The following is a 20,239-nucleotide window of genomic DNA, read 5'->3' as shown; positions in this document are numbered from 1 at the left end:
AAGTTGGACACATACCAAGTTTAGCTCAGTTCTGGGCATCTTTGAAATACCTATACAAACTTGTTCCTACATAGTAACTTGCATCTTTGAATGAGAATGTGCTTGCTTACAGCAACGTGCTATATGTTCTGAATGCCCGAATTGGGAATCTGTGTCAAAACTTTGTTAGGAATTATGTGATCCTTACTAGCTGGAAGTAAGGGAGATGGGGCATGAAGTTATTTCTAGGAGTTGGACACATACCAAGTTTAGCTCAGTTCTGGGCATCTTTGAAATACCTATACAAACTTGTTCCTACATAGTAACTTGCAACTTTGAATGAGAATGTGCTTGCTTACAGCAACGTGCTATATGTTCTGAATGCCCGAATTGGGAATCTGTGTCAAAACTTTGTTAGGAATTATGTGATCCTTACTAGCTGGAAGTAAGGGAGATGGGGCATGAAGTTATTTCTAGGAGTTGGACACATACCAAGTTTAGCTCAGTTCTGGGCATCTTTGAAATACCTATACAAACTTGTTCCTACATAGTAACTTGCAACTTGAATGAGAATGTGCTTGCTTACAGCAACGTGCTATATGTTCTGAATGCCCGAATTGGGAATCTGTGTCAAAACTTTGTTAGGAATTATGTGATCCTTACTAGCTGGAAGTAAGGGAGATGGGGCATGAAGTTATTTCTAGGAGTTGGACACATACCAAGTTTAGCTCAGTTCTGGGCATCATTGAAATACCTATACAAACTTGTTCCTACATAGTAACTTGCAACTTTGAATGAGAATCTGCTTGCTTACAGCAACGTGCTATATGTTCTGAATGCCCGAATTGGGAATCTGTGTCAAAACTTTGTTAGGAATTATGTCATCCTTACTAGCTGGAAGTAAGGGAGATGGGGCATGAAGTTATTTCTAGGAGTTGGACACATACCAAGTTTAGCTCAGTTCTGGGCATCTTTGAAATACCTATACAAACTTGTTCCTACATAGCAACTTGCATCTTTGAATGAGAATGTGCTTGCTTACAGCAACGTGCTATATGTTCTGAATGCCCGAATTGGGAATCTGTGTCAAAACTTTGTTAGGAATTATGTGATCCTTACTAGCTGGAAGTAAGGGAGATGGGGCATGAAGTTATTTCTAGAAGTTGGACACATACCAAGTTTAGCTCAGTTCTGGGCATCTTTGAAATACCTATACAAACTTGTTCCTACATAGTAACTTGCATCTTTGAATGAGAATCTGCTTGCTTACAGCAACGTGCTATATGTTCTGAATGCCCGAATTGGGATTCTGTGTCAAAACTTTGTTAGGAATTATGTGATCCTTACTAGCTGGAAGTAAGGGAGATGGGGCATGAAGTTATTTCTAGGAGTTGGACACATACCAAGTTTAGCTCAGTTCTGGGCATCTTTGAAATACCTATAGAAACTTGTTCCTACATAGTAACTTGCAACTTTGAATGAGAATGTGCTTGCTTGCAGCAACGTGCTATATGTTCTGAATGCCCGATTTGGGAATCTGTGTCAAAACTTTGTTAGGAATTATGTGATCCTTACTAGCTAGAAGTAAGGGAGATGGAGCATGAAGTTATTTCTAGGAGTTGGACACATACCAAGTTTAGCTCAGTTCTGGGCATCTTTGAAATACCTATACAAACTTGTTCCTACATAGTAACTTGCATCTTTGAATGAGAATGTGCTTGCTTACAGCAACGTGCTATATGTTCTGAATGCCCGAATTGGGAATCTGTGTCAAAACTTTGTTAGGAATTATGTGATCCTTACTAGCTGGAAGTAAGGGAGATGGGGCACGAAGTTATTTCTAGGAGTTGGACACATACCAAGTTTAGCTCAGTTCTGGGCATCTTTGAAATACCTATACAAACTTGTTCCTACATAGTAACTTGAATCTTTGAATGAGAATCTGCTTGCTTACAGCAACGTGCTATATGTTCTGAATGCCCGAATTGGCAATCTGTGTCAAAACTTTGTTAGGAATTATGTGATCCTTACTAGCTGGAAGTAAGGGAGATGGGGCATGAAGTTATTTCTAGGAGTTGGACACATACCAAGTTTAGCTCAGTTCTGGGCATCTTTGAAATACCTATACAAACTTGTTCCTATATAGTAACTTGCAACTTTGAATGAAAATGTGCTTGCTTACAGCAACGTGCTATATGTTCTGAATGCCCGAATTGGGAATCTGTGTCAAAACTTTGTTAGGAATTATGTGATCCTTACTAGCTGGAAGTAAGGGAGATGGGGCATGAAGTTATTTCTAGGAGTTGGACACATACCAAGTTTAGCTCAGTTCTGGGCATCTTTGAAATACCTATACAAACTTGTTCCTACATAGTAACTTGCAACTTTGAATGAGAATGTGCTTGCTTACAGCAACGTGCTATATGTTCTGAATGCCCGAATTGGGAATCTGTGTCAAAACTTTGTTAGGAATTATGTGATCCTTACTAGCTGGAAGTAAGGGAGATGGGGCATGAAGTTATTTCTAGGAGTTGGACACATACCAAGTTTAGCTCAGTTCTGGGCATCTTTGAAATACCTATACAAACTTGTTCCTACATAGTAACTTGCAACTTTGAATGAGAATGTGCTTGCTTACAGCAACGTGCTATATGTTCTGAATGCCCGAATTGGGAATCTGTGTCAAAACTTTGTTAGGAATTATGTGATCCGTACTAGCTGGAAGTAAGGCAGATGGGGCATGAAGTTATTTCTAGGAGTTGGACACATACCAAGTTTAGCTCAGTTCTGGGCATCTTTGAAATACCTATACAAACTTGTTCCTACATAGTAACTTGCAACTTTGAATGAGAATGTGCTTGCTTACAGCAACGTGCTATATGTTCTGAATGCCCGAATTGGGAATCTGTGTCAAAACTTTGTTAGGAATTATGTGATCCGTACTAGCTGGAAGTAAGGCAGATGGGGCATGAAGTTATTTCTAGGAGTTGGACACATACCAAGTTTAGCTCAGTTCTGGGCATCTTTGAAATACCTATACAAACTTGTTCCTACATAGTAACTTGCAACTTTGAATGAGAATGTGCTTGCTTACAGCAACGTGCTATATGTTCTGAATGCCCGAATTGGGAATCTGTGTCAAAACTTTGTTAGGAATTATGTGATCCGTACTAGCTGGAAGTAAGGCAGATGGGGCATGAAGTTATTTCTAGGAGTTGGACACATACCAAGTTTAGCTCAGTTCTGGGCATCTTTGAAATACCTATACAAACTTGTTCCTACATAGTAACTTGCAACTTTGAATGAGAATGTGCTTGCTTACAGCAACGTGCTATATGTTCTGAATGCCCGAATTGGGAATCTGTGTCAAAACTTTGTTAGGAATTATGTGATCCTTACTAGCTGGAAGTAAGGGAGATGGGGCATGAAGTTATTTCTAGGAGTTGGACACATACCAAGTTTAGCTCAGTTCTGGGCATCTTTGAAATACCTATACAAACTTGTTCCTACATAGTAACTTGCAACTTTGAATGAGAATGTGCTTGCTTACAGCAACGTGCTATATGTTCTGAATGCCCGAATTGGGAATCTGTGTCAAAACTTTGTTAGGAATTATGTCAATCTTACTAGCTGGAAGTAAGGGAGATGGGGCATGATGTTATTTCTTGGAGTTGGAGACATACCAAGTTTAGCTCAGTTCTGGGCATCTTTGAAATACCTATACAAACTTGTTCCTACATAGTAACTTCCAACTTTGAATGAGAATGTGCTTGCCTGCAGCAACGTGCTATATGTTCTGAATGCCCGATTTGGGAATCTGTGTCAAAACTTTGTTAGGAATTATGTGATCCTTACTAGCTGGAAGTAAGGGAGATGGAGCATGAAGTTATTTCTAGGAGTTGGACACATACCAAGTTTAGCTCAGTTCTGGGCATCTTTGAAATACCTATACAAACTTGTTCCTACATAGTAACTTGCATCTTTGAATGAGAATGTGCTTGCTTGCAGCAACGTGCTATATGTTCTGAATGCCCGAATTGGGAATCTGTGTCAAAACTTTGTTAGGAATTATGTGATCCTTACTAGCTGGAAGTAAGGGAGATGGGGCATGAAGTTATTTCTAGGAGTTGGACACATACCAAGTTTAGCTCAGTTCTGGGCATCTTTGAAATACCTATACAAACTTGTTCCTACATAGTAACTTGCAACTTTGAATGAGAATGTGCTTGCTTACAGCAACGTGCTATATGTTCTGAATGCCCGAATTGGGAATCTGTGTCAAAACTTTGTTAGGAATTATGTGATCCGTACTAGCTAGAAGTAAGGGAGATGGGGCATGAAGTTATTTCTTGGAGTTGGAGACATACCAAGTTTAGCTCAGTTCTGGGAATCTTTGAAATACCTATACAAACTTGTTCCTACATAGTAACTTGCATCTTTGAATGAGAATGTGCTTGCTTACAGCAACGTGCTATATGTTCTGAATGCCCGAATTGGCAATCTGTGTCAAAACTTTGTTAGGAATTATGTGATCCGTACTAGCTGGAAGTAAGGGAGATGGGGCATGAAGTTATTTCTAGGAGTTGGACACATACCAAGTTTAGCTCAGTTCTGGGCATCTTTGAAATACCTATACAAACTTGTTCCTACATAGTAACTTGCATCTTTGAATGAGAATCTGCTTCCTTACAGCAACGTGCTATATGTTCTGAATGCCCGAATTGGGAATCTGTGTCAAAACTTTGTTAGGAATTATGTGATCCTTACTAGCTGGAAGTAAGGCAGATGGGGCATGAAGTTATTTCTAGGAGTTGGACACATACCAAGTTTAGCTCAGTTCTGGGCATCTTTGAAATACCTATACAAACTTGTTCCTACATAGTAACTTGCAACTTTGAATGAAAATGTGCTTGCTTACAGCAACGTGCTATATGTTCTGAATGCCTGAATTGGGAATCTGTGTCAAAACTTTGTTAGGAATTATGTGATCCTTACTAGCTGGAAGTAAGGGAGATGGGGCATGAAGTTATTTCTGGAAGTTGGACACATACCAAGTTTAGCTCAGTTCTGGGCATCTTTGAAATACCTATACAAACTTGTTCCTACATAGTAACTTGCATCTTTGAATGAGAATGTGCTTGCTTACAGCAACGTGCTATATGTTCTGAATGCCCGAATTGGGAATCTGTGTCAAAACTTTGTTAGGAATTATGTGATCCTTAATAGCTGGAAGTAAGGGAGATGGGGCATGAAGTTATTTCTAGGAGTTGGACACATACCAAGTTTAGCTCAGTTCTGGGCATCTTTGAAATACCTATACAAACTTGTTCCTACATAGTAACTTGCAACTTTGAATGAGAATGTGCTTGCTTACAGCAACGTGCTATATGTTCTGAATGCCCGAATTGGGAATCTGTGTCAAAACTTTGTTAGGAATTATGTGATCCTTACTAGCTGGAAGTAAGGGAGATGGGGCATGAAGTTATTTCTAGGAGTTGGACACATACCAAGTTTAGCTCAGTTCTGGGCATCTTTGAAATACCTATACAAACTTGTTCCTACATAGTAACTTGCAACTTGAATGAGAATGTGCTTGCTTACAGCAACGTGCTATATGTTCTGAATGCCCGAATTGGGAATCTGTGTCAAAACTTTGTTAGGAATTATGTCATCCTTACTAGCTGGAAGTAAGGGAGATGGGGCATGAAGTTATTTCTAGGAGTTGGACACATACCAAGTTTAGCTCAGTTCTGGGCATCTTTGAAATACCTATACAAACTTGTTCCTACATAGTAACTTGCATCTTTGAATGAGAATCTGCTTGCTTACAGCAACGTGCTATATGTTCTGAATGCCCGAATTGGGATTCTGTGTCAAAACTTTGTTAGGAATTATGTGATCCTTACTAGCTGGAAGTAAGGGAGATGGGGCATGAAGTTATTTCTAGGAGTTGGACACATACCAAGTTTAGCTCAGTTCTGGGCATCTTTGAAATACCTATAGAAACTTGTTCCTACATAGTAACTTGCAACTTTGAATGAGAATGTGCTTGCTTGCAGCAACGTGCTATATGTTCTGAATGCCCGATTTGGGAATCTGTGTCAAAACTTTGTTAGGAATTATGTGATCCTTACTAGCTGGAAGTAAGGGAGATGGAGCATGAAGTTATTTCTAGGAGTTGGACACATACCAAGTTTAGCTCAGTTCTGGGCATCTTTGAAATACCTATACAAACTTGTTCCTACATAGTAACTTGCATCTTTGAATGAGAATGTGCTTGCTTACAGCAACGTGCTATATGTTCTGAATGCCCGAATTGGGAATCTGTGTCAAAACTTTGTTAGGAATTATGTGATCCTTACTAGCTGGAAGTAAGGGAGATGGGGCATGAAGTTATTTCTAGGAGTTGGACACATACCAAGTTTAGCTCAGTTCTGGGCATCTTTGAAATACCTATACAAACTTGTTCCTACATAGTAACTTGAATCTTTGAATGAGAATCTGCTTGCTTACAGCAACGTGCTATATGTTCTGAATGCCCGAATTGGCAATCTGTGTCAAAACTTTGTTAGGAATTATGTGATCCTTACTAGCTGGAAGTAAGGGAGATGGGGCATGAAGTTATTTCTAGGAGTTGGACACATACCAAGTTTAGCTCAGTTCTGGGCATCTTTGAAATACCTATACAAACTTGTTCCTATATAGTAACTTGCAACTTTGAATGAAAATGTGCTTGCTTACAGCAACGTGCTATATGTTCTGAATGCCCGAATTGGGAATCTGTGTCAAAACTTTGTTAGGAATTATGTGATCCTTACTAGCTGGAAGTAAGGGAGATGGGGCATGAAGTTATTTCTAGGAGTTGGACACATACCAAGTTTAGCTCAGTTCTGGGCATCTTTGAAATACCTATACAAACTTGTTCCTACATAGTAACTTGCAACTTTGAATGAGAATGTGCTTGCTTACAGCAACGTGCTATATGTTCTGAATGCCCGAATTGGGAATCTGTGTCAAAACTTTGTTAGGAATTATGTGATCCTTACTAGCTGGAAGTAAGGGAGATGGGGCATGAAGTTATTTCTAGGAGTTGGACACATACCAAGTTTAGCTCAGTTCTGGGCATCTTTGAAATACCTATACAAACTTGTTCCTACATAGTAACTTGCAACTTTGAATGAGAATGTGCTTGCTTACAGCAACGTGCTATATGTTCTGAATGCCCGAATTGGGAATCTGTGTCAAAACTTTGTTAGGAATTATGTGATCCGTACTAGCTGGAAGTAAGGCAGATGGGGCATGAAGTTATTTCTAGGAGTTGGACACATACCAAGTTTAGCTCAGTTCTGGGCATCTTTGAAATACCTATACAAACTTGTTCCTACATAGTAACTTGCAACTTTGAATGAGAATGTGCTTGCTTACAGCAACGTGCTATATGTTCTGAATGCCCGAATTGGGAATCTGTGTCAAAACTTTGTTAGGAATTATGTGATCCGTACTAGCTGGAAGTAAGGCAGATGGGGCATGAAGTTATTTCTAGGAGTTGGACACATACCAAGTTTAGCTCAGTTCTGGGCATCTTTGAAATACCTATACAAACTTGTTCCTACATAGTAACTTGCAACTTTGAATGAGAATGTGCTTGCTTACAGCAACGTGCTATATGTTCTGAATGCCCGAATTGGGAATCTGTGTCAAAACTTTGTTAGGAATTATGTGATCCGTACTAGCTGGAAGTAAGGCAGATGGGGCATGAAGTTATTTCTAGGAGTTGGACACATACCAAGTTTAGCTCAGTTCTGGGCATCTTTGAAATACCTATACAAACTTGTTCCTACATAGTAACTTGCAACTTTGAATGAGAATGTGCTTGCTTACAGCAACGTGCTATATGTTCTGAATGCCCGAATTGGGAATCTGTGTCAAAACTTTGTTAGGAATTATGTGATCCTTACTAGCTGGAAGTAAGGGAGATGGGGCATGAAGTTATTTCTAGGAGTTGGACACATACCAAGTTTAGCTCAGTTCTGGGCATCTTTGAAATACCTATACAAACTTGTTCCTACATAGTAACTTGCAACTTTGAATGAGAATCTGCTTGCTTACAGCAAGGTGCTATATGTTCTGAATGCCCGAATTGGGAATCTGTGTCAAAACTTTGTTAGGAATTATGTCAATCTTACTAGCTGGAAGTAAGGGAGATGGGGCATGATGTTATTTCTTGGAGTTGGAGACATACCAAGTTTAGCTCAGTTCTGGGCATCTTTGAAATACCTATACAAACTTGTTCCTACATAGTAACTTGCAACTTTGAATGAGAATGTGCTTGCCTGCAGCAACGTGCTATATGTTCTGAATGCCCGATTTGGGAATCTGTGTCAAAACTTTGTTAGGAATTATGTGATCCTTACTAGCTGGAAGTAAGGGAGATGGAGCATGAAGTTATTTCTAGGAGTTGGACACATACCAAGTTTAGCTCAGTTCTGGGCATCTTTGAAATACCTATACAAACTTGTTCCTACATAGTAACTTGCATCTTTGAATGAGAATGTGCTTGCTTGCAGCAACGTGCTATATGTTCTGAATGCCCGAATTGGGAATCTGTGTCAAAACTTTGTTAGGAATTATGTGATCCTTACTAGCTGGAAGTAAGGGAGATGGGGCATGAAGTTATTTCTAGGAGTTGGACACATACCAAGTTTAGCTCAGTTCTGGGCATCTTTGAAATACCTATACAAACTTGTTCCTACATAGTAACTTGCAACTTTGAATGAGAATGTGCTTGCTTACAGCAACGTGCTATATGTTCTGAATGCCCGAATTGGGAATCTGTGTCAAAACTTTGTTAGGAATTATGTGATCCGTACTAGCTGGAAGTAAGGGAGATGGGGCATGAAGTTATTTCTTGGAGTTGGAGACATACCAAGTTTAGCTCAGTTCTGGGAATCTTTGAAATACCTATACAAACTTGTTCCTACATAGTAACTTGCATCTTTGAATGAGAATGTGCTTGCTTACAGCAACGTGCTATATGTTCTGAATGCCCGAATTGTCAATCTGTGTCAAAACTTTGTTAGGAATTATGTGATCCGTACTAGCTGGAAGTAAGGGAGATGGGGCATGAAGTTATTTCTAGGAGTTGGACACATACCAAGTTTAGCTCAGTTCTGGGCATCTTTGAAATACCTATACAAACTTGTTCCTACATAGTAACTTGCATCTTTGAATGAGAATCTGCTTGCTTACAGCAACGTGCTATATGTTCTGAATGCCCGAATTGGGAATCTGTGTCAAAACTTTGTTAGGAAATATGTGATCCTTACTAGCTGGAAGTAAGGCAGATGGGGCATGAAGTTATTTCTAGGAGTTGGACACATACCAAGTTTAGCTCAGTTCTGGGCATCTTTGAAATACCTATACAAACTTGTTCCTACATAGTAACTTGCAACTTTGAATGAAAATGTGCTTGCTTACAGCAACGTGCTATATGTTCTGAATGCCTGAATTGGGAATCTGTGTCAAAACTTTGTTAGGAATTATGTGATCCTTACTAGCTGGAAGTAAGGGAGATGGGGCATGAAGTTATTTCTGGAAGTTGGACACATACCAAGTTTAGCTCAGTTCTGGGCATCTTTGAAATACCTATACAAACTTGTTCCTACATAGTAACTTGCATCTTTGAATGAGAATGTGCTTGCTTACAGCAACGTGCTATATGTTCTGAATGCCCGAATTGGGAATCTGTGTCAAAACTTTGTTAGGAATTATGTGATCCTTACTAGCTGGAAGTAAGGGAGATGGGGCATGAAGTTATTTCTAGGAGTTGGACACATACCAAGTTTAGCTCAGTTCTGGGCATCTTTGAAATACCTATACAAACTTGTTCCTACATAGTAACTTGCAACTTTAAATGAGAATGTGCTTGCTTACAGCAACGTGCTATATGTTCTGAATGCCCGAATTGGGAATCTGTGTCAAAACTTTGTTAGGAATTATGTGATCCTTACTAGCTGGAAGTAAGGGAGATGGGGCATGAAGTTATTTCTAGGAGTTGGACACATACCAAGTTTAGCTCAGTTCTGGGCATCTTTGAAATACCTATACAAACTTGTTCCTACATAGTAACTTGCAACTTGAATGAGAATGTGCTTGCTTACAGCAACGTGCTATATGTTCTGAATGCCCGAATTGGGAATCTGTGTCAAAACTTTGTTAGGAATTATGTCATCCTTACTAGCTGGAAGTAAGGGAGATGGGGCATGAAGTTATTTCTAGGAGTTGGACACATACCAAGTTTAGCTCAGTTCTGGGCATCTTTGAAATACCTATACAAACTTGTTCCTACATAGCAACTTGCATCTTTGAATGAGAATGTGCTTGCTTACAGCAACGTGCTATATGTTCTGAATGCCCGAATTGGGAATCTGTGTCAAAACTTTGTTAGGAATTATGTGATCCTTACTAGCTGGAAGTAAGGGAGATGGGGCATGAAGTTATTTCTAGAAGTTGGACACATACCAAGTTTAGCTCAGTTCTGGGCATCTTTGAAATACCTATACAAACTTGTTCCTACATAGTAACTTGCATCTTTGAATGAGAATCTGCTTGCTTACAGCAACGTGCTATATGTTCTGAATGCCCGAATTGGGATTCTGTGTCAAAACTTTGTTAGGAATTATGTGATCCTTACTAGCTGGAAGTAAGGGAGATGGGGCATGAAGTTATTTCTAGGAGTTGGACACATACCAAGTTTAGCTCAGTTCTGGGCATCTTTGAAATACCTATAGAAACTTGTTCCTACATAGTAACTTGCAACTTTGAATGAGAATGTGCTTGCTTGCAGCAACGTGCTATATGTTCTGAATGCCCGATTTGGGAATCTGTGTCAAAACTTTGTTAGGAATTATGTGATCCTTACTAGCTGGAAGTAAGGGAGATGGAGCATGAAGTTATTTCTAGGAGTTGGACACATACCAAGTTTAGCTCAGTTCTGGGCATCTTTGAAATACCTATACAAACTTGTTCCTACATAGTAACTTGCATCTTTGAATGAGAATGTGCTTGCTTACAGCAACGTGCTATATGTTCTGAATGCCCGAATTGGGAATCTGTGTCAAAACTTTGTTAGGAATTATGTGATCCTTACTAGCTGGAAGTAAGGGAGATGGGGCATGAAGTTATTTCTAGGAGTTGGACACATACCAAGTTTAGCTCAGTTCTGGGCATCTTTGAAATACCTATACAAACTTGTTCCTACATAGTAACTTGAATCTTTGAATGAGAATCTGCTTGCTTACAGCAACGTGCTATATGTTCTGAATGCCCGAATTGGCAATCTGTGTCAAAACTTTGTTAGGAATTATGTGATCCTTACTAGCTGGAAGTAAGGGAGATGGGGCATGAAGTTATTTCTAGGAGTTGGACACATACCAAGTTTAGCTCAGTTCTGGGCATCTTTGAAATACCTATACAAACTTGTTCCTATATAGTAACTTGCAACTTTGAATGAAAATGTGCTTGCTTACAGCAACGTGCTATATGTTCTGAATGCCCGAATTGGGAATCTGTGTCAAAACTTTGTTAGGAATTATGTGATCCTTACTAGCTGGAAGTAAGGGAGATGGGGCATGAAGTTATTTCTAGGAGTTGGACACATACCAAGTTTAGCTCAGTTCTGGGCATCTTTGAAATACCTATACAAACTTGTTCCTACATAGTAACTTGCAACTTTGAATGAGAATGTGCTTGCTTACAGCAACGTGCTATATGTTCTGAATGCCCGAATTGGGAATCTGTGTCAAAACTTTGTTAGGAATTATGTGATCCTTACTAGCTGGAAGTAAGGGAGATGGGGCATGAAGTTATTTCTAGGAGTTGGACACATACCAAGTTTAGCTCAGTTCTGGGCATCTTTGAAATACCTATACAAACTTGTTCCTACATAGTAACTTGCAACTTTGAATGAGAATGTGCTTGCTTACAGCAACGTGCTATATGTTCTGAATGCCCGAATTGGGAATCTGTGTCAAAACTTTGTTAGGAATTATGTGATCCGTACTAGCTGGAAGTAAGGCAGATGGGGCATGAAGTTATTTCTAGGAGTTGGACACATACCAAGTTTAGCTCAGTTCTGGGCATCTTTGAAATACCTATACAAACTTGTTCCTACATAGTAACTTGCAACTTTGAATGAGAATGTGCTTGCTTACAGCAACGTGCTATATGTTCTGAATGCCCGAATTGGGAATCTGTGTCAAAACTTTGTTAGGAATTATGTGATCCGTACTAGCTGGAAGTAAGGCAGATGGCGCATGAAGTTATTTCTAGGAGTTGGACACATACCAAGTTTAGCTCAGTTCTGGGCATCTTTGAAATACCTATACAAACTTGTTCCTACATAGTAACTTGCAACTTTGAATGAGAATGTGCTTGCTTACAGCAACGTGCTATATGTTCTGAATGCCCGAATTGGGAATCTGTGTCAAAACTTTGTTAGGAATTATGTGATCCGTACTAGCTGGAAGTAAGGCAGATGGGGCATGAAGTTATTTCTAGGAGTTGGACACATACCAAGTTTAGCTCAGTTCTGGGCATCTTTGAAATACCTATACAAACTTGTTCCTACATAGTAACTTGCAACTTTGAATGAGAATGTGCTTGCTTACAGCAACGTGCTATATGTTCTGAATGCCCGAATTGGGAATCTGTGTCAAAACTTTGTTAGGAATTATGTGATCCTTACTAGCTGGAAGTAAGGGAGATGGGGCATGAAGTTATTTCTAGGAGTTGGACACATACCAAGTTTAGCTCAGTTCTGGGCATCTTTGAAATACCTATACAAACTTGTTCCTACATAGTAACTTGCAACTTTGAATGAGAATCTGCTTGCTTACAGCAAGGTGCTATATGTTCTGAATGCCCGAATTGGGAATCTGTGTCAAAACTTTGTTAGGAATTATGTCAATCTTACTAGCTGGAAGTAAGGGAGATGGGGCATGATGTTATTTCTTGGAGTTGGAGACATACCAAGTTTAGCTCAGTTCTGGGCATCTTTGAAATACCTATACAAACTTGTTCCTACATAGTAACTTGCAACTTTGAATGAGAATGTGCTTGCCTGCAGCAACGTGCTATATATTCTGAATGCCCGATTTGGGAATCTGTGTCAAAACTTTGTTAGGAATTATGTGATCCTTACTAGCTGGAAGTAAGGGAGATGGAGCATGAAGTTATTTCTAGGAGTTGGACACATACCAAGTTTAGCTCAGTTCTGGGCATCTTTGAAATACCTATACAAACTTGTTCCTACATAGTAACTTGCATCTTTGAATGAGAATGTGCTTGCTTGCAGCAACGTGCTATATGTTCTGAATGCCCGAATTGGGAATCTGTGTCAAAACTTTGTTAGGAATTATGTGATCCTTACTAGCTGGAAGTAAGGGAGATGGGGCATGAAGTTATTTCTAGGAGTTGGACACATACCAAGTTTAGCTCAGTTCTGGGCATCTTTGAAATACCTATACAAACTTGTTCCTACATAGTAACTTGAATCTTTGAATGAGAATCTGCTTGCTTACAGCAACGTGCTATATGTTCTGAATGCCCGAATTGGCAATCTGTGTCAAAACTTTGTTAGGAATTATGTGATCCTTACTAGCTGGAAGTAAGGGAGATGGTGCATGAAGTTATTTCTAGGAGTTGGACACATACCAAGTTTAGCTCAGTTCTGGGCATCTTTGAAATACCTATACAAACTTGTTCCTACATATTAACTTGCAACTTTGAATGAGAATGTGCTTGCTTACAGCAACGTGCTATATGTTCTGAATGCCCGAATTGGGAATCTGTGTCAAAACTTTGTTAGGAATTATGTGATCCTTACTAGCTGGAAGTAAGGGAGATGGGGCATGAAGTTATTTCTATGAGTTGAACACATACCAAGTTTAGCTCAGTTCTGGGCATCTTTGAAATACCTATACAAACTTGTTCCTACATAGTAACTTGCAACTTTGAATGAGAATGTGCTTGCTTACAGCAACGTGCTATATGTTCTGAATGCCCGAATTGGGAATCTGTGTCAAAACTTTGTTAGCAATTATGTGATCCGTACTAGCTGTAAGTAAGGCAGATGGGGCATGAAGTTATTTCTAGGAGTTGGACACATACCAAGTTTAGCTCAGTTCTGGGCATCTTTGAAATACCTATACAAACTTGTTCCTACATAGTAACTTGCAACTTTGAATGAGAATGTGCTTGCTTACAGCAACGTGCTATATGTTCTGAATGCCCGAATTGGGAATCTGTGTCAAAACTTTGTTAGGAATTATGTGATCCGTACTAGCTGGAAGTAAGGGAGATGGGGCATGAAGTTATTTCTAGGAGTTGGACACATACCAAGTTTAGCTCAGTTCTGGGCATCTTTGAAATACCTATACAAACTTGTTCCTACATAGTAACTTGCAACTTTGAATGAGAATGTGCTTGCTTACAGCAACGTGCTATATGTTCTGAATGCCCGAATTGGGAATCTGTGTCAAAACTTTGTTAGGAATTGTGTGATCCGTACTAGCTGGAAGTAAGTGAGATGGGGCATGAAGTTATTTCTTGGAGTTGGAGACATACCAAGTTTAGCTCAGTTCTGGGAATCTTTGAAATACCTATACAAACTTGTTCCTACATAGTAACTTGCATCTTTGAATGAGAATGTGCTTGCTTACAGCAACGTGCTATATGTTCTGAATGCCCGAATTGGCAATCTGTGTCAAAACTTTGTTAGCAATTATGTGATCCGTACTAGCTGGAAGTAAGGCAGATGGGGCATGAAGTTATTTCTAGGAGTTGGACACATACCAAGTTTAGCTCAGTTCTGGGCATCTTTGAAATACCTATACAAACTTGTTCCTACATAGTAACTTGCATCTTTGAATGAGAATCTGCTTGCTTACAGCAACGTGCTATATGTTCTGAATGCCCGAATTGGGAATCTGTGTCAAAACTTTGTTAGGAATTATGTGATCCTTACTAGCTGGAAGTAAGGCAGATGGGGCATGAAGTTATTTCTAGGAGTTGGACACATACCAAGTTTAGCTCAGTTCTGGGCATCTTTGAAATACCTATACAAACTTGTTCCTACATAGTAACTTGCAACTTTGAATGAAAATGTGCTTGCTTACAGCAACGTGCTATATGTTCTGAATGCCTGAATTGGGAATCTGTGTCAAAACTTTGTTAGGAATTATGTGATCCTTACTAGCTGGAAGTAAGGGAGATGGGGCATGAAGTTATTTCTGGAAGTTGGACACATACCAAGTTTAGCTCAGTTCTGGGCATCTTTGAAATACCTATACAAACTTGTTCCTACATAGTAACTTGCATCTTTGAATGAGAATCTGCTTGCTTACAGCAACGTGCTATATGTTCTGAATGCCCGAATTGGGAATCTGTGTCAAAACTTTGTTAGGAATTATGTGATCCTTACTAGCTGGAAGTAAGGGAGATGGGGCATGAAGTTATTTCTAGGAGTTGGACACATACCAAGTTTAGCTCAGTTCTGGGCATCTTTGAAATACCTATACAAACTTGTTCCTACATAGTAACTTGCAACTTTGAATGAGAATGTGCTTGCTTACAGCAACGTGCTATATGTTCTGAATGCCCGAATTGGGAATCTGTGTCAAAACTTTGTTAGGAATTATGTGATCCTTACTAGCTGGAAGTAAGGGAGATGGGGCATGAAGTTATTTCTAGGAGTTGGACACATACCAAGTTTAGCTCAGTTCTGGGCATCTTTGAAATACCTATACAAACTTGTTCCTACATAGTAACTTGCAACTTGAATGAGAATGTGCTTGCTTACAGCAACGTGCTATATGTTCTGAATGCCCGAATTGGGAATCTGTGTCAAAACTTTGTTAGGAATTATGTGATCCTTACTAGCTGGAAGTAAGGGAGATGGGGCATGAAGTTATTTCTAGGAGTTGGACACATACCAAGTTTAGCTCAGTTCTGGGCATCATTGAAATACCTATACAAACTTGTTCCTACATAGTAACTTGCAACTTTGAATGAGAATCTGCTTGCTTACAGCAACGTGCTATATGTTCTGAATGCCCGAATTGGGAATCTGTGTCAAAACTTTGTTAGGAATTATGTCATCCTTACTAGCTGGAAGTAAGGGAGATGGGGCATGAAGTTATTTCTAGGAGTTGGACACATACCAAGTTTAGCTCAGTTCTGGGCATCTTTGAAATACCTATACAAACTTGTTCCTACATAGTAACTTGCATCTTTGAATGAGAATGTGCTTGCTTACAGCAACGTGCTATATGTTCTGAATGCCCGAATTGGGAATCTGTGTCAAAACTTTGTTAGGAATTATGTGATCCTTACTAGCTGGAAGTAAGGCAGATGGGGCATGAAGTTATTTCTAGAAGTTGGACACATACCAAGTTTAGCTCAGTTCTGGGCATCTTTGAAATACCTATACAAAATTTGTTCCTACATAGTAACTTGCATCTTTGAATGAGAATCTGCTTGCTTACAGCAACGTGCTATATGTTCTGAATGCCCGAATTGGGAATCTGTGTCAAAACTTTGTTAGGAATTATGTGATCCGTACTAGCTGGAAGTAAGGCAGATGGGGCATGAAGTTATTTCTAGGAGTTGGACACATACCAAGTTTAGCTCAGTTCTGGGCATCTTTGAAATACCTATACAAACTTGTTCCTACATAGTAACTTGCAACTTTGAATGAGAATGTGCTTGCTTACAGCAACGTGCTATATGTTCTGAATGCCCGAATTGGGAATCTGTGTCAAAACTTTGTTAGGAATTATGTGATCCGTACTAGCTGGAAGTAAGGCAGATGGGGCATGAAGTTATTTCTAGGAGTTGGACACATACCAAGTTTAGCTCAGTTCTGGGCATCTTTGAAATACCTATACAAACTTGTTCCTACATAGTAACTTGCAACTTTGAATGAGAATGTGCTTGCTTACAGCAACGTGCTATATGTTCTGAATGCCCGAATTGGGAATCTGTGTCAAAACTTTGTTAGGAATTATGTGATCCGTACTAGCTGGACGTAAGGCAGATGGGGCATGAAGTTATTTCTAGGAGTTGGACACATACCAAGTTTAGCTCAGTTCTGGGCATCTTTGAAATACCTATACAAACTTGTTCCTACATAGTAACTTGCAACTTTGAATGAGAATGTGCTTGCTTACAGCAACGTGCTATATGTTCTGAATGCCCGAATTGGGAATCTGTGTCAAAACTTTGTTAGGAATTATGTGATCCGTACTAGCTGGAAGTAAGGGAGATGGGGCATGAAGTTATTTCTAGGAGTTGGACACATACCAAGTTTAGCTCAGTTCTGGGCATCTTTGAAATACCTATACAAACTTGTTCCTACATAGTAACTTGCAACTTTGAATGAGAATGTGCTTGCTTACAGCAACGTGCTATATGTTCTGAATGCCCGAATTGGGAATCTGTGTCAAAACTTTGTTAGGAATTATGTGATCCGTACTAGCTGGAAGTAAGGGAGATGGGGCATGAAGTTATTTCTTGGAGTTGGAGACATACCAAGTTTAGCTCAGTTCTGGGCATCTTTGAAATACCTATACAAACTTGTTCCTACCTAGTAACTTGCATCCTTGAATGAGAATGTGCTTGCTTACAGCAACGTGCTATATGTTCTGAATGCCCGAATTGGCAATCTGTGTCAAAACTTTGTTAGGAATTATGTGATCCGTACTAGCTGGAAGTAAGGGAGATGGGGCATGAAGTTATTTCTAGGAGTTGGACACATACCAAGTTTAGCTCAGTTCTGGGCATCTTTGAAATACCTCTACAAACTTGTTCCTACATAGTAACTTGCATCTTTGAATGATAATCTGCTTGCTTACAGCAACGAGCTATATGTTCTGAATGCCCGAATTGGGATTCTGTGTTAAAACTTTGTTAGGAATTATGTGATCCTTACTAGCTGGAAGTAAGGCAGATGGGGCATGAAGTTATTTCTAGGAGTTGGACACATACCAAGTTTAGCTCAGTTCTGGGCATCTTTGAAATACCTATACAAACTTGTTCCTACATAGTAACTTGCAACTTTGAATGAAAATGTGCTTGCTTACAGCAACGTGCTATATGTTCTGAATGCCCGAATTGGGAATCTGTGTCAAAACTTTGTTAGGAATTATGTGATCCTTACTAGCTGGAAGTAAGGGAGATGGGGCATGAAGTTATTTCTAGGAGTTGGACACATACCAAGTTTAGCTCAGTTCTGGGCATCTTTGAAATACCTATACAAACTTGTTCCTACATAGTAACTTGCATCTTTGAATGAGAATCTGCTTGCTTACAGCAACGTGCTATATGTTCTGAATGCCCGAATTGGGAATCTGTTTCAAAACTTTGTTAGGAATTATGTGATCCTTACTAGCTGGAAGTAAGGGAGATGGGGCATGAAGTTATTTCTAGGAGTTGGACACATACCAAGTTTAGCTCAGTTCTGGGCATCTTTGAAATACCTATACAAACTTGTTCCTACATAGTAACTTGCAACTTTGAATGAGAATCTGCTTGCTTACAGCAACGTGCTATATGTTCTGAATGCCCGAATTGGGAATCTGTGTCAAAACTTTGTTAGGAATTATGTGATCCTTACTAGCTGGAAGTAAGGGAGATTGGGCATGAAGTTTTTTCTTGGAGTTGGAGACATACCAAGTTTAGCTCAGTTCTGGGCATCTTTGAAATACCTATACAAACTTGTTCCTACATAGTAACTTGCAACTTTGAATGAGAATGTGCTTGCTTGCAGCAACGTGCTATATGTTCTGAATGCCCGATTTGGGAATCTGTGTCAAAACTTTGTTAGGAATTATGTGATCCTTACTAGCTGGAAGTAAGGTAGATGGAGCATGAAGTTATTTCTAGGAGTTGGACACATACCAAGTTTAGCTCAGTTCTGGGCATCTTTGAAATACCTATACAAACTTGTTCCTACATAGTAACTTGCATCTTTGAATGAGAATGTGCTTGCTTACAGCAACGTGCTATATGTTCTGAATGCCCGAATTGGGAATCTGTGTCAAAACTTTGTTAGGAATTATGTGATCCTTACTAGCTGGAAGTAAGGGAGATGGGGCATGAAGTTATTTCTAGGAGTTGGACACATACCAAGTTTAGCTCAGTTCTGGGCATCTTTGAAATACCTATACAAACTTGTTCCTGCATAGGAACTTGAATCTTTGAATGAGAATCTGCTTTCTTACAGCAACGTGCTATATGTTCTGAATGCCTGAATTGGCAATCTGTGTCAAAACTTTGTTAGGAATTATGTGATCCTTACTAGCTGGAAGTAAGGGAGATGGGGCATGAAGTTATTTCTAGGAGTTGGACACATACCAAGTTTAGCTCAGTTCTGGGCATCTTTGAAATACCTATACAAACTTGTTCCTACATAGTAACTTGCAACTTTGAATGAGAATGTGCTTGCTTACAGCAACGTGCTATATGTTCTGAATGCCCGAATTGGGAATCTGTGTCAAAACTTTGTTAGGAATTATGTGATCCTTACTAGCTGGAAGTAAGGGAGATGGGGCATGAAGTTATTTCTAGGAGTTGGACACATACCAAGTTTAGCTCAGTTCTGGGCATCTTTGAAATACCTATACAAACTTGTTCCTACATAGTAACTTGCAACTTTGAATGAGAATGTGCTTGCTTACAGCAACGTGCTATATGTTCTGAATGCCCGAATTGGGAATCTGTGTCAAAACTTTGTTAGGAATTATGTGATCCTTACTAGCTGGAAGTAAGGGAGATGGGGCATGAAGTTATTTCTAGGAGTTGGACACATACCAAGTTTAGCTCAGTTCTGGGCATCTTTGAAATACCTATACAAACTTGTTCCTACATAGTAACTTGCAACTTTGAATGAGAATGTGCTTGCTTACAGCAACGTGCTATATGTTCTGAATGCCCGAATTGGGAATCTGTGTCAAAACTTTGTTAGGAATTATGTGATCCGTACTAGCTGGAAGTAAGGGAGATGGGGCATGAAGTTATTTCTAGGAGTTGGACACATACCAAGTTTAGCTCAGTTCTGGGCATCTTTGAACTACCTATACAAACTTGTTCCTACATAGTAACTTGCAACTTTGAATGAGAATGTGCTTGCTTACAGCAACGTGCTATATGTTCTGAATGCCCGAATTGGGAATCTGTGTCAAAACTTTGTTAGGAATTATGT

Source organism: Diceros bicornis, chromosome 25 (genome assembly GCF_020826845.1).
Source record: "Diceros bicornis minor isolate mBicDic1 chromosome 25, mDicBic1.mat.cur, whole genome shotgun sequence".
Classification (NCBI taxonomy): domain Eukaryota; kingdom Metazoa; phylum Chordata; class Mammalia; order Perissodactyla; family Rhinocerotidae; genus Diceros; species Diceros bicornis.
The sequence above is the reverse complement of the archived record's forward strand: the minus strand, read 5'-3'. Positions refer to the sequence as shown.